Here is a 15,827-nt window from a genome sequence, read left to right as displayed (position 1 = left end):
AAATTAAATGGGCTAAACATTTCCTAAAAAATCCTATTTCAATCTGGAACTTCATTCCTCATACATCTTCTGTCGTTTTGGTGGACTGAATTTTATCTTCAGCTGTAACTATTTCATCTTTTTCATGAGCAGGTCCTTCTAGCTTGGGCTTTAGTCTATGAACAAAACCTTTCACCACACAGGTGTCTTATATGGAATAATAGAGACATTTTGTTAAAGAAAAAAATGACTTTTCTCGTTGGGTTCAGAATCAGGTTCTGCTGGTGAGTCAGTTGCCTAATGGGGAGGACCTATTGTTCATGTACAGGGAATTCTTATCTACGTTTCATTTTCTAGGAACCTCTAAGGAATTCGCTATATTTTCAGTGCCATTCCAACAGGCACTGTAATGCTTCTTAGAAATGTTATCAGACCTACACCCAGATCTCCTGGGTGTATGATAGCCTATGGTATTCCCCTGGCTCCTTTCCTCAGTGCAGCTGACTCCCCAGTAGGAAAAATCTGTTTCTCACCATGAACTCATGAACATAAAAATTAATAATAATAGAGCCATACGTGCCCTATTTAAACAAGATGTTGTCTCTATCCCATGTGTCGTGGCATATTGGCATCAGTTTGTAAATGATATTGGAAGAAGGTTTGGATGCTTCCTCATAAATACCTAATTGTGAATAAGGATAAGGAGATGTCCCTCAAAATTATTCATAAATATTACCCTGCCAATCACTACATGCAGAAATACAAAAAAAGACATAAACACAAACTGCTCTTTCTGTATTAAACATACATTTAGACATTTTCTGGCGTTGTTCTCACACCAAGAAATTCTGGACGGACTTTTGCAGATTTATCATGGACCATATCTTTGAAGACTTTATATTATTATGGTAAAATGTGATGTTTGGTTTCCTCAAACAGGTGTACCCAAAAAATGAAAACAAAACTTTTTTTATAATTAACTTGGTAATGATTCTGGCAATGTACTTTATCCATAAATGTAAGTTAAGCCATAATGAACCTCATTGTTTTTTTGTTGTTGTTGTTTTCCTGAAGGATGTTGAACACTACATGAAACTGCTCTTTGAGTCAACCAATAAAAAGGCTATTAAGACACTTGACATCTGTATATATTACAATATCTTTGTGCAGTATGGTATCCCCCTGGCTCTCTGTTATTGTTATGTTTGTATACTCTGAACTGTATACTGAGTCTTTTTTACACTGTGTTGTTTAAATAAAGAATGGTAAAAAAAGAAATAATAATAATTATACTACTAATAAGTCTAATAATAATAATAATGATAATAATCATAAAACTACAGGCGACATTTATTGGGTACCAAGCAGATTGCAAGCATTTAGATGCTTGTTTCGTTTTAAATTTACATGATGTCATTTAAAATTATTCATTGTATTCATCACTATATGCTGATGCTCTGTTGAGATATTTAAATCTCCTTTCAGAAACATTTGATGTAGCATATGACCTTGCGTGAAAACGTGTCACATGATGACATCAGTATTGAATTTTTATGTTGTTCACGATCTAAAATGCATTTCCTGTCTAGAAGTGTAAAAACTGTAATAACTGGAAAATGCAAAGGTTCAGACCACATGCAGGATGGCAAAAGCAGAATTTGAACGCTTGACAACCATCTTACCACTCATACTGAGCAAACCAGATCACCTCTGTGTACGTACAAGCATGAAAAATACCCAGGAACACCACTCAGAGGTTTTGATAGGATGAATTATGAACTGAAGATCCGTCTACTTCATTTTGAATATACACCTTTTGTATTTTTTACATTGAATATTTGAGATTTGTCACAGGAGATTTGTGTTTGGAAATTGATAGAGGTGCACAGAATAAGGTATGTCAGCTTTTAAAGTTGGATATATGCAGTGCCTTCCTCTCTCCCTCCAGCCATCACTTCCCACGATGGCACACGTCACATGTCAGTGAATGGGCCAATTTGTCCAAACCAAACCAACCAAGTGTCTTCACCTATCCACTGTGGTGATCACTGACTGTGTATCCACTGCAGCATGACAGCAGCAGTGTCCAGCTTTAGAGAGGCAGGGATCCCAGCAGCAGGAACAGTCATCACTCTCCTCATTTTGACAGTCATTGGGGTTCCTGTGAGGGAAGCTTCTCTTTTGTTGGTTGTAGAATCACTGCTGTAAGTTTAACCTGTGCTGTGCAGGGATTGCTCCACCTGACATCAAACAGCACAGTGAGACGAAGCACATAGCTATTCCCTGCTCTGCGATTTATGTCTTTCGGTGTTATAACACTGCTGTCAAAATCCGGGAAGACTGCATTGGCATTACACTTGTTGAGCATTTGTCAAGAAAAGGACTGGACTTACATGAGGACAGGACATGTGAAGGTGAAGCTTTAGTTGGTCACTGTGTTTTTTTGCTACAGTATTAAAGCTAACATCAGCAAATAGTAGCTCATTTAACCCAATACATGGCCAGATGAACAACCTACAACCATTTACATTGCACTCTGAGTTTAGATAGAAGAGTTTGACACTGATAGTGCGAAGCCCCAGCAGGTCCAGGCCCGTACTAGTAGGAGCCAAGGGGCTGAGACCCTGGGCGGCAGGAAGTTGACAGAAAGTCAACTGCTCCAAGACAGCAGCTGCAGACCAAGCATCAAGTTGACCCTAAGCCTCAGCTCAGCATAAACAGGGTCTGAGCATCAGCAGCACCAACACAGCTGACTAAGAAAAGTCCAGTTGTTCTTTCATTTTGTTACTATTTCATTTATGTGCTGTTACATTTTAAGCATTTTGACTTCAGAAACATAGCGTTTATGGGAGCCCATTGACAATGACCTGTTAACTGCATTTATTTGAAATCAAATTTGTCTCATTTAGTTTGGTATCAAGCATATCAGCAACATAAACAGGGTTGACTTTAAAAAAATCCTGAGTGCCAAATGGACTGTAGCTCTTTGATTTGTCATTTAATTTGTCACATATTTTGCATTTTGATTTTGTCAGTGTTGAAAAAGCCTTTAGGCAATTATTTGTTTAATAGATGTATTTGGAAACCAATTTGTATTTTGTGTTGTGCATTAGCAGCACAATTAGGTCTACTTGGAAATTAATTCTTAAGTGACAAAATGACTTTTAATACTATCTCTTTGATTTGTTAGTATTTCATTATTTGCTGTCACATATTTGCACTTTGTTTTTGAATATCAATTTGAATGAGCCTGTGAGTAGTGCTTTTTATATTGGATTCATTTTCAATTAAAATGACTAGTATTTTTGAATTTTTAATGACAGTGGCCTGGATAGACACTTGTCTTTGAAATGAATCTTTGTCTCTAAATAAATATGAGAAAAAAGTGAACACATTTCCATTAGTTCGCAGTAAGCATGATATGATTTGCTGTTTTATGTTGTGACACATTTCACAAGTTAGAGATTGAAATGACTCTTCTTTCTTTAACTAGAATTTTGTGAACACACATTTACTTACACTGGGATGACAAAGTTGTGTAAATATTTGTTTATGTCACTTGAGCTGATCACATGAGGTAAGATTACAATTCTGAGGCTGTTATATGTCAGGAAACACAAGGAAAATCTTAGTGGAATTAAAATAAAATACGATGCAAAGGGTTCCATCCTCTGGTTAGATTTTAATAAAATAAACAAAAACAAAAAAAACTCATAAACATTTAGTATATTTTTGGGTTAAGTGTGGCGTCTTTCTGATTTCACATGCACATGCATTATTTGACAAAACAGTACCTCAAGGTTCATTTATAAGCTGTTTGAGAACTTTTTAAACATATCACATGGTTTCCATCAGCAGACTGATTTAGCTCAGGTCTAACTGAACTGTGTGCAAGATTCTGAGCACCTCATTTCTGTGTCAGAGTGACCAGCAGTGGCTTCAAGTTTTCACACAGAGGCATGAGACAAAGGTAAAATGCAAAGCACCCACTGCAGCATTTATTGTCTTCCATACAAACATCATGAGACACACCAACACCATCTTACACTAAAAAGTAGCTGCATTATATGACCTACCTATTGCACGTAATTAGGTGGACAAAACCACTTACAATGTATAACATGTAATGTATACAATATAAGAATATTTACACAACACAACACCATACCAACAGAATACAAAGAATTAATATTTACATGAATACAAATTCCTATTTATAAATCAATAAAACATAGACTCAAAACCCCTGGAGCTCTTAAGCAGGTGCTTTGGCCTGCCACACCCTTTACAATACAACAACATGTCCTCAAGTGTGACTACTACTGATGGAGGTTTCTTTATAACACAGGCAGGATGGCCAGTCCCCCTGTGCTTCCTCAACTACCCCCTGGATCCATCCCAGCAAAGAAAGTTACCACATGTTTAACTGCATAAAGAATGAAAATCAATACATGTGTGTGAATATTGTCATATGTCCATCATCCCACGTAGATCACAATGAACCCTTTTTGGTAATGGAAACTTCCAGTCTCCATTACATCCTGTCTCACTTTGTCTCATCTACACACACCATGGACACATTTCTGAAGTGAGTCAGTAGTTTTATTGACAAATGAAAATAAAAAGTGAAAAATAAATGATGATTGACCATGGAGCTCAGACTGGTGCTGGTGGAGGTGGATAAAGTTTTTATGACCCTCTTAAAGAACTCTTGACACAGCCCGCCCTCTCGCTGCTGGTCTCCACAACAACCTCTGAACAACAACAAAGAAGCAGGATGTTAGTTTGATCCTGACATTCTATCATAAGTGTTAATTGCCCTCCAGTGGTCACACAGTGCAATTTGGTCTGCTTTGAAAATGTTATTTTAATAGCACACAGCGGGATACACTCACAATATCAAAGTTTAAGATGCTTTTCTACCTACCTTGACACTTGATTGTTGCCAGAACAGCATTACTGTTTAATAATGGATGTACACTGCATTCACAATAACTACACCTCTGTACTTTATACAACTTTTAAACACAAGTTTTCACCGAAAAGTGATAAATGCCATTGTGTCAACCTTGAAGCTGGGGGGTCAGTGTCATGCGTGTTCATCCTTCATCATATTCATTGTTGTTTTGGCTGCTAGAGGGCAGAAGGTTCCCACTATTTAAAGACACGCTTGCCAACTGGGTCATTGCTGTTATTCAGCAACATTTCTGTCCCCATGATTATGTTCTTATATTTTCTTTGAAATGTGTAAAATATTACGTGGCTTAAATCATAGCTTAACGTCTTCTTTATCATATCAGCACAGAATAATACACATTGAAAATACTTTTTTAAAACTTTGCTGACCCTTTTTTTGGTACATGTGCTTGATTTCTTCATGCCCTCAGTACATGGTAATCAACCTCTAAAAGAACAAGTCATAAAATTATAAAGTATTTAAACTATTCTTTATTTTATAGGCCATGTTAAAATTATAGTGCACCCAATAATGAAAATTCAGCCATTATCTACTCACCCTCATGCCGAGGAGATCCAAGGGGGGAGTGGGTAGCAACACAACTGCACACCTAATGGCTGACGGCACCCAAGATTAGAACTTCCAAGAACACAGAAGCGAAACCACAAAATATCTCCATACTGCGTAGTGATCCAAGTGTCCTGAAGCCCCGACATAAAAAGTTGTTTGGAAAAATGTCATTTAGCCTTTAGTTTTTAGCCTCATTGTCTAACTGCCTCTCTGTACACTGCGCTGACATGTGTCCGCTTGCACGAGACCGTGAGACATGTGCACCACCTTCATGTGTGTTCACATGCTTTCCCTGGTCTCGGGCACAAGCGCACACGTGAGCGCAGTCCACAGAGAGGCAGTTAGAGCTACAGGCTACAATGAGGCTAAAAACAGAGTTCAAATGACGTTTTTTCCAAACGACTTTTTATGTCGGGGCTTCAGGACACTTGGATCAGTACGGACGAGCAGTATGGAGATATTTTGTGGTTTCAATTCTGTGTTCTTGGACGTTTTAATCTTGGGCACCGTCAGCCATTAGGTGTGCAGTGTGCTGCTACCCACTCCCCCCTCGGATCTCCGCAAGTGATGTGAGGACTCTAAAACTTCACCAGAGCCTCCCTCGGCATGAGGGTGAGTAGATAATGGCTGAATTTTCATTTTTGGGTGCACTATGCCTTTAAACTCTCTCTGATTATAGACATATAGATCTAAGAAAGAACTATAATTAATATTATTAGTCTCTTGCCTTCCAAAAAAATAAAAACAAACAAACAAAAAAGACTACGATTTAGACCATTTTCCGGAAGCTACCTAATTTTGGGGGAGGGAACTCAAAGAAGTACATTAAGGTGAGCATAAACTTTTACTCATGTCCCCCCACCCATGTTTCATGATGTTAATCTGTTTGTCACATTTTAAAGTTCCACCCTGTTAGGCTAAATTATGAAGAAAGTTGGTCCAATCAAAGATATTTAAAAACATACTTGATACAATGATAAAGGTATTGTTTATGTGTAGAGGGTTTGTATGTAAATCTGGATTACTCATAGAGCTGTGGCTAATTTAGCAAACATTTTCCACCCTATTAGGTCAGGAGACAACTATAAACTAGTTCACCCATAAGGATTATTATCCTGAGTGCCTGAGATTGGCCAGTATGTTTTCCTGACAGTTAAACATGTCACAATTCCTATATAATGCAAAATACATACATTTTTTAAAGATGAAATATTGCTGCATAACCCAACTAACCCAACTGTTAACTCTGCCCATGTCAGTGTAGACACTGTAGCATATGATCAGTAAATAGTTCAGATGAATACAACTATTTTAAAATTGACAAATGCATAGTTACATGTTGTGACTACTGGATAATAGTGTCTCTTTTGTCAGATGGCTGATGGTCCTGGGGACACTGGAGTAGGTCCTCAGTCAGAGAGAGCTCTGTCTGTCTGTCACAGCCTCCAGCGATATGTTGGTCACCTGGTGGTGAATGAAGCTCAGCTCCTGGATCAGCCTTCAGCAAAGAAAGTGGACACACTGGTAAGTGAGTCCATCTCACATGAAGTGAAAGATTTACATCCTTATTTTGTTACAGAGCCAATATTTATTGTCCCTAAATCCCATTGTCTTTTAAACAGCTGTGGATTTCTGGGATGTCGGGACACTATTAGCTACTATAAAAGTCATAGAGAGATTTCTTTTTAGCCTCTGTCTACACACATTACTGCTGCCTCCACTACAACTTGTTTCTTATACTACTACTGCAGCGACAACTACTAGCTGCGTAACTGCTATTACTTCTCCTTGTACTTTTCTTGTTTACTCTGATCGTCTCTCCCCTGTTCTCCTCCTCTTATCCTGATGATTGCTGTAACTCTAGAGAGTCTGAGAAGAATCCCAAGTGCCTCTGTGGAAAGAAACCTCCTAAAAAGCTTCATGAAGACCTTTCTGTTGAGGTAAGAATGTGATGTTTAAATTATCTTGCTTTACTAACCGTAACACTGGCCGTCTGGATAACCGGTAACACGAAGCTAGTTATCAATTAGTTTCCTGTCCAGACACCAGAATGTTAATGTGACAGAGGTGGGGTGTTAATTAAGAGCGACATCATCAGAACCATGAATGAAGTTCATCGTATGATACGATAGAAAATGATGATACTAATTACCTGCTGAAATGTTCTGTTTGTAAAACCGCAAAAAAGCCATATTCATCTGAATGAAATGTAAACAATAGCCTATAATCTTACAACGGAAAAAGAGGATGCAGAAACACTAGAAATAATTTTCAAATATAAAAGTAGACTTACATGTAGGTATTATTATGACTAAAATATAGCGTAAGTATTTTTTGCTATTTAGTTAGATAATGAAGAAACTCTAAATATGTCACATAAAACACTAAAACGTGACACCAGACTGTTTCTGTGATTGAAGTAAAGAGTGGAAAAGTAATTAATGACTGACGAGGTCTGTCTGAGGATCCAATTAACACTGTGTGGATTTTTTTTTTAAATAAAAGACGATCTTTTGTTTATATTTCCAGTTCTAATTGCACAAGTGTCTCATGTTATTCTGAGCTACAGCGATGGAATCAGTGTAAAATCAACCACGCTGTCAGCAATCACTCCAGGGATATAATAAATTTCACACAATAAAATGCAGCTAAAATTATCATCATGTGTTTAGAAACATCTCTCTGTTTGTTTGAGGCGCAGTTAGAAAACCAAGGTGGAAACGGAGAGCCTTGAACCAAAAGAAAAGACTCTATTTACTCTATTTTATCTGAGCTGAGTGGTCAGAGGTCAAGATGGTGACATTGTGATCTGATCATATAAATTAAACCTGCTCCAGCTGAGGTTAACAGTTCAACATAAGGTAATTTATTCTAGTAAAAAAAAAAATCATCCAGCTTCATAGTACTGAAAACCCAGGGTTAACACTGACATTACCTCACTAACCACTAGCCATTCACACATTTGCATTGGCCACTGTATTTTGAAGCCCCTCCACAGCAAGCAGCATCAGAAAAACACAATTTTTTTGAATGTGAAACTGCTCACTCTGAAAGTCTGGATCAGAAATAGGGTGAGCACACATTAAGTTATCAGAGAAAAAAGGTGAGCACACATTGCAATGGCTGGATGAATGACCTATCTGCGATGTGCCAATCAGCGTAGAAGAAACACTGATGTTTAAAGGGTTTTCACCGGAGAGGAGGGGACCTTTGTGAATAATGCCGTTCCTGGTAAAAACCTCCTGAACAATGAATCCTGGAGGAAATTTTATCAGGAGAATTTTAAACTAGTGAAAATCTGCAGTCCTCACCACTAGATGCCACTAAATCTCCCTAAATCTTACACACTGTTCCTTCAAGTTAAAAGCTTTGTCAGCTTAAGTCACGATCATGTCTGCTAGCTTGTTTCAGCATTTGGAAAAACTGACGTAACCAAGTTTAAAGGTATTTAAAGTTTTACATAAAAACACGCTTGAATTCGCAATACCTGTGACCACACGCATTGTCCATTTTTGCCAAGTGGCATAAACAGTTAATCAGCTGTCCTTTGGCTCACAACTAGTCTGTTCACAAAATCTTGGGCAGGTCTGTGAATTCATTTGGAAGTTATGCGCCTTTTTGCCATTCCTCCCCCACTCCTTTTTAGCCAACTGGCATGAACACAAACAGACACTTTCACACACACACGCCAAATATCAGCCTCTTAAGGCAAAAACTGTGGCAATCAAAGGGTGGGGAAATTTTTGTGGGCGACCTTTGAAATGAAAAGCAACCATTCTGAAGAAAAATAAAAACATTAAGCACAAAGACAACATTAAATTCTCTGAAACCTGAAACTGCAGTGAGTAAGATAATAAGTCCTGTACTGTTTAGCGATGGCTGGTTAGCCCAGAATATAATAGATGAGATCATCATTCACATTTTTCATCTGTTCACAACTCGCCTAACTCTTGCCTAGTTTGCATTGGACAGTGTGTCTATAAATTCTCTCGCATTACTTGAACAATGCTGATCTTCTAATTATCCCCAAACATCATTTTAAGGAAAGAATTCATTCAAGGAAACACTTCTGATAACAACAAGATATATGTGCACATGGTACAGTACATACAGCTGACAAAATAAAATGTTATGCACGGTTTTGCACTTCAACACTTTGTTGTTGCTTACTCATTTGCATACAAAGTTTAATTTTCTAAGGAAAATGTGAGATTTCTTACTTTGCATAGGGCACGTGTTATTATTACACACATCACAGAAATACACTAATCTCACTATTTGAAGGACTAATCAGAGATGAGTCAAACAGGAATAAAATAAGGTGGTTAAATCCACTCCTGTCATAGAAATACAAATCCTTTGTATACATTTGAACTGTCTGTTTCAATAATGTGTTTGTTATTGGTTTAAGGTTGGGGAGAGGAAGCTTCATTATTGGACGAGCTGGGAATGTGAACAGGTTGTGTGGGGGAGAGCAGACGACTCTTATGACGGTACAACAGGCAGCTTTATCCAGAAGATGGCAGTATTGAACTAGCAGCTCTTACAGCCCGGTTCAAAATCTGATCTCAGGCTTGAGAGGGACAAGAGACAGTGCTAACAACATGCCCCTCCACCCCCACTATCACCCACCCACCTCTCTCTCACTCTCTGGCTGTCTATGTAACTCTGTCTCTTCCTCTCTTCCGGTGAGGTGAAGTCAGTAGATAGTGCACAATGACACCTGTCAGAACTGATATTTTTGAAAAGCTTAAATAAATTGACTGTAAATGCCTCTGTCAATATATGAGTCACTGTAAGCTAACATTACCAACTGTATGACTGCACAGTTTGGGGGATTTGATATTCAAAGGATCAGCACAAACAAACTTCTGTCTTGTGTCTCATGCGCCTGAGAATCTGTCATGAGTTTCTGGGTTTCATAAGCAATGGCTGACGAGAGAGTTTTACTTTGAGTTGGATGTAAATCCATCCATCCATCCATCTACCATTATATCATCACAGAGTTTCATTGAACTAGACCCATAATGACTCCGAACATTAAGGTGTGACATCCAAATGTTTATTCACAACATTGCACAAAATGATTTGCTGTCAACAACAATATGCTATGACTGAAAATGTCTTTTCAAATTGTACTAACCATCAAAGGAACAAAAATTTTTTATTCAAACACAGATTTAAGTCACCCACAGAGCAATAGTTTGAAACACCCACACCCCCCACCCCCCACCCCACACACACCCCAATCTATTTTCATTACTGGCCATCACTTCACTAGGTGTTACTTGGAGGCAGGGTACTGTTCATTCCCATGAAAGTTGCTCAGTGGCACATGAAGCCAAAAAAGTTCGACTTTCTGGGTATAAAATTATCAGGATCTTCCGCATTGTTGGGCCCACAGAGCAAGTCCACCAGAGACCAACAAACCTTCAGTTTAGCCCTCTGCTAACTTGAATGGAGATGAATTTAGGCTAATCATGTGGCTCTTGGTTGGATGGATCAAATTCTGATGGTGAAACAGATCATTTCACAAGGGCTGTGACACTGAAAAAAATGTACTCATTGATTTACAGATGTCTCTTTCACAATGTAATTCTATGTGAACAAGTACTCTGGGCCCAGTGGCATCACGTGACAGACCTGGAAGTTGCAGTTCCATAGTTTGGCCACTGTGTCAAATAAAAAAAGTTTCAAAAAATAGTTGAGATGGTAGGCTAATTGGTTTGATTACCAGTTGGCACATCGTCAGTCCCAAATACTCTCCATGAGTGATTTCTCTGAATTTTCTTTTCAGGAATAGTTTGACCTTTTGGAAAAAAATGCTTATGCCTTGTGGAGAGTTAATTGAGAAGCTTGATATCACTCTCACTCAGATATGGAGCTACCACCAACAACCGGTTAGCTTAGCTGGACTGGAAATGGGGAAACAGCTAACTATATCTACCAACACCTAAAGGTCACTTATTAGCACACTATATCTCACTGGTTTAATACATGCAGCAGAAGAGTAAATTTGTCACATTGAACTTTAGAGGGTCTGGTAGGCAGATTATGTCACCTGCGGACAGAACCAGGCTAACTGTTTCCCCCAGTTTCCAGTGTTAATGTTTACTTTTAACACCATAGTTCCCTCCAGGCTCACACAAAGCTCACAGAGCTGGGATTAAGCACCTCACTGTGCATGTGGATCCTTGACTTCCTGATAGGCACACCCCAGGTGGTGAGGGTAGGCAGACACACATCTCTTCTACTCTCATCCTTAACTCCGGCGCACCCCAGGGCTGCGTTTTGAGTCCCCTGGTGTATTCCCTGTACACATATGACTGTGTAGACATTTCAGACTCACCATTATCATCAGGTTTACTGAGGACACAGCTGTGGTGGACCTGATCACAGGTAACAATGAAAAGGCCTACTTGAAAGGAGTAGAGTACCTGAACCCCTGGTGTCAAGACAGCAACTTACTCCTGAACATCAGCAAAACTAAGGAGATGACAGTGGACTTTGAGAAGAAGCAGTGAAGGAACTACGCCCCCCTTAATATCAGTAAGTCCTGTTTAAAAACTTAAGGGCAGACAACTTCAAGTACCTTGATGTCCACATCACTGAAAGCCTAACCGGGGTGCTGCATACTGACTCAGTGATGAGAAAGTCAGGATGTATCACCTCCAATTTATGGAAATTCCAGATATTCCCTCATATGCTGAGGAATTTCTTCTCCTGCATCATCAAGAGCATCCTTACAATGAACATCACTGCCTGGTATGAAAACGGCACCGAACAGGACCCCAAGGCCCTACAAAGAGTGGTTTGTTCAGCTGAACACACTATAGAAGCTGCTCTGCCCTGCCAAAGGATATTTATACCAGACGCTGCAAAAATAAAGGCCAGGAGAATCATTCAAGATCCCTTACACCCAGATAACAGTCTGTTCTCCTTGCTGAGGTCGAGAGGAGGGTACTGGTTACATCAGGCCAGCACTGAGAGACTCAGGAAGAACCTCTACCCTCAAGCCAAAAAGGTCCTATATGAAGACCCCCCCTTCCCCCTAGCATGCTGAGCCAGTGAGATTAAACATTTCCATATAGCTATTATGTAAGACGTGCCTTCAGTGCCAAACAGCCTATGCCGTGTAGCTATGGATCAGCTTTTAAAAGTACATTCCATTAAAGAAGCTATGTTGAGAAATTGAGAGGATAAAGGTAGTTTCTTATTTCCTCTAATAATGGCTGGAACCTGTAAAACTCAGTTATCATTCAGGTGTCAGAGTTACATATCATCTTACTTACATAACCAAGCTTATGACCAGCTTCTGCACTGCTTTTCTCTCTATATTAATGTCACAGCTGTCTCTAAATAAGTTCAGCTTGCAACTTCTTTGTTATCTAAATTACAGCCATGCACTGTATTTTCCATTTGCACCAAATCTCTTCCCTTCATTTTTCTGCGGATGCTAATAGAAAAGTCAGTGAGACCGCTGTGCCCCCAGCCAATCTTGCACTTCCTAGGAACCTTGGATCATGGCCTTATTAATTAACATATTGAACTGCTCCAGTTTTTGAAAGGTCATTTTCTCTGCCCTTCGCAATTCGAGGATTTCGCATAACATAGTCTCACATCAAGTCAGTGATGTCCTTACAGTATTTCTTTTTTTTTTTTTACATGGCAGAATGCGTTTTCTTCTTTACAAGTACTTGTGTTATCTCAGTCTGAGCATGCTTTCATGTTCTGACACCTTTTAATCATCATGATATCAAAACAGGATGATTGCATTTTTCTCCCGCCTCTCTGCCGTTTTTGTCTGACTCCTAAGCGTGTGGAATAGATTACCAGCGATAAACTTATTGTGCCTCGTGTGAGAAATGACAGACCTCTGTGTACACTGACCCTGACTCAGCTTCCTGCTGCTTACTCAGTGTCTCTAAATGGATTAAGTTGTCAGTTGGACAGCCCATCTGAGATTTTTAATATCCAGCCTGAGGTATATCAAGCAACCGTCTGCCAAATGGTATCAGAGGGATTTACTTTGGTTTTATTGCAACTTTCTCTCTCTCTCTCCTCCTTTTCTCATCTAAGATATGGTCATGCCCTCTATGATTCCTTGAGGGTGTTTCACTTGTACATTAATAACACATTGAGGAGGGCGAATAAAAATATATTCCTTGAACTCCAGAGACAATATTACGTTTTATAACTGCAATTTACAGCATATGTGAGGTAGAGAAATTAAGATTACTTCTACATTTATTGATTGCCTCATTTGGTCTTTTTTGCATATGTCTAAACTTATGCCTTGGCAGGTTTCCATGGTCATTGTGTTGTTTCCACTCAGCCAAAATAACCTCGATAAGAATGACAAAGAAACATGGCAGACTGTTGAGGAGTTAATGGATTTGGGAAGAGACACAAAACTTACCAGAAGCTTATTGACCTCAAATGAAAGGACACACAGCTCATTGGAGCGTAAGTGACACCCACCTCTCCACGTATGCAGCAAACGCCCATTTCGCCCTCTTTGCAGGGATTCAATCACTTTGAATGGACCTTCACTTTCCCTGTCCATGGTGCTGAAGCACTGTCCATAGTGCTGAAATTTTAAAGAGTTTAGTATAGAATGAAGTCCGTGACTGCATTTGGGCCTATTTCATCACATCAGGTATCCACAGAGAGAAACATGTCAGTTGTTTGTGTGTGTTCATGGATTTCCTTCTCTGGGAAATGTGTTTGGTTTGTTGAGCCTGTTTATTTGTGCTTGTTTGTGTATCTGTGTGTGTGTGTGTGAGTATGTGTGTGTGAGTGGGTGTTTTTAGACCACAAAAATATTTTGAAACTGTTGCTGCTGGTCGTGACAGAGCTATAAAGCAAAAGGCCCGAATACAATATAGTTATAAAGTTTTCAATTTCCACTGCAGACATTATATAGTTATTTGGTTTTAAGCTGAGAAAATGGTTTGCCTGAAAAGAAAGCAAAGGAACATTGTCTTGTACAAGTGCCATCACCACGGAGAAGGTCTGAGTTTTATAGTGTTTTGAGTGTTAAAGGGGAACTACGTCTATTTTCAAAATTCATACATGTTACTCCTATGGTCTAAAACAGTGGTTTCCAAGTGGTGGTCGCGGTCCAAAAGTGGGTCGCGGGTCCATTCTAAATGGACTGTAAGTGATTTGCAAACTTGTCGAGTTTGTAAAAAACACACTTTATTTTGAAGTACAGTGCATTTCTGGCACTGTACTTTCATTTTGAAGTGGTGATTACTCATGTAGAGTGAGTGACTAATGGACAGTTACTGGACAGAGACAGCAAACTAGCTCGACGACATGGCCAAATGCAATGATGATGAATGTATTAAACTGAGTAGAGCTTGAACAAATGACTAAGAAGAAATCTGGACTCTGTGGCTGGACCAGTTGGGAGCCACTGGTCTAAAACAGTCCAAAATACTAGTAAACATGAACAACTCTCTCCCATTGTATTGTTGCACGTTTAAAAACAAATATGACATCGCATTGTGTCAGTCATGTTTGCACACTGACTCCAAAACATTTGTTAAATTTCTGGAACAGGTTCAATTTCCTGAGTTTTTTTGCATCCGTCAAAAGAAATGTGGCATAGACTGCTGGACACATACATTCGCAACAAGAGAGAGAGTAATGCTCTGATAGCTTTCAGCAGGTCAGATAGTAATATTCAGGTGTGTGATGATGATGATGAGGAGGAGGATGTGCACCGCACACAGAGGGAGAGTGACAGTGTGGAGACCGAGAGGGAGGACAGCTCAGCCCCTTCAGCCATAGTGCTGAATGTAAGACATGAAGGGGGAGTGGCGACAGCCAGGGAAGTAATGAGAAGCAAGGGGGCAAAGCGTCTTTCAATTTTGTCTCGTATTGCAATTTTTTTCAATAATAGAACAATAAAACACGTCAGAGTCAGTGTGCAAGGTTTCTGTGCGTAGCTTGTATTTTTAATGATGGATTTAAAAAAAAACCCATAAGAAACAGATCTGGTGTGCCAAGGCCTTTAGGTCTCTGGTTTCTGGCTTTGAGAGGGAGCAGTTCATGTTCATAAATATTAATTGAACTTTCCTAGGCCATGTAAATAACATACTGGGATTCTTGTGTTCTCCTTTAAGTGTAAACTAATTTTAATTATTACATAAAAGGATAAATGGATTTCCATTGGGTCATTGCCGCAGATTTAAAAAGCAGTTGCTGGATTCCAGAGGATCCCCAATGAAATAATGACTACAATCTTGAAGCCCCTGTAACTTTGGCTTCTTATGTTGAGTATTTCTCTGTAACATTAAATATTCTTGACTAA

The sequence above is a fragment of the Epinephelus lanceolatus genome, chromosome 9, assembly GCF_041903045.1.
Source record: "Epinephelus lanceolatus isolate andai-2023 chromosome 9, ASM4190304v1, whole genome shotgun sequence".
NCBI lineage: Eukaryota > Metazoa > Chordata > Actinopteri > Perciformes > Serranidae > Epinephelus > Epinephelus lanceolatus.
The sequence above is the reverse complement of the archived record's forward strand: the minus strand, read 5'-3'. Positions refer to the sequence as shown.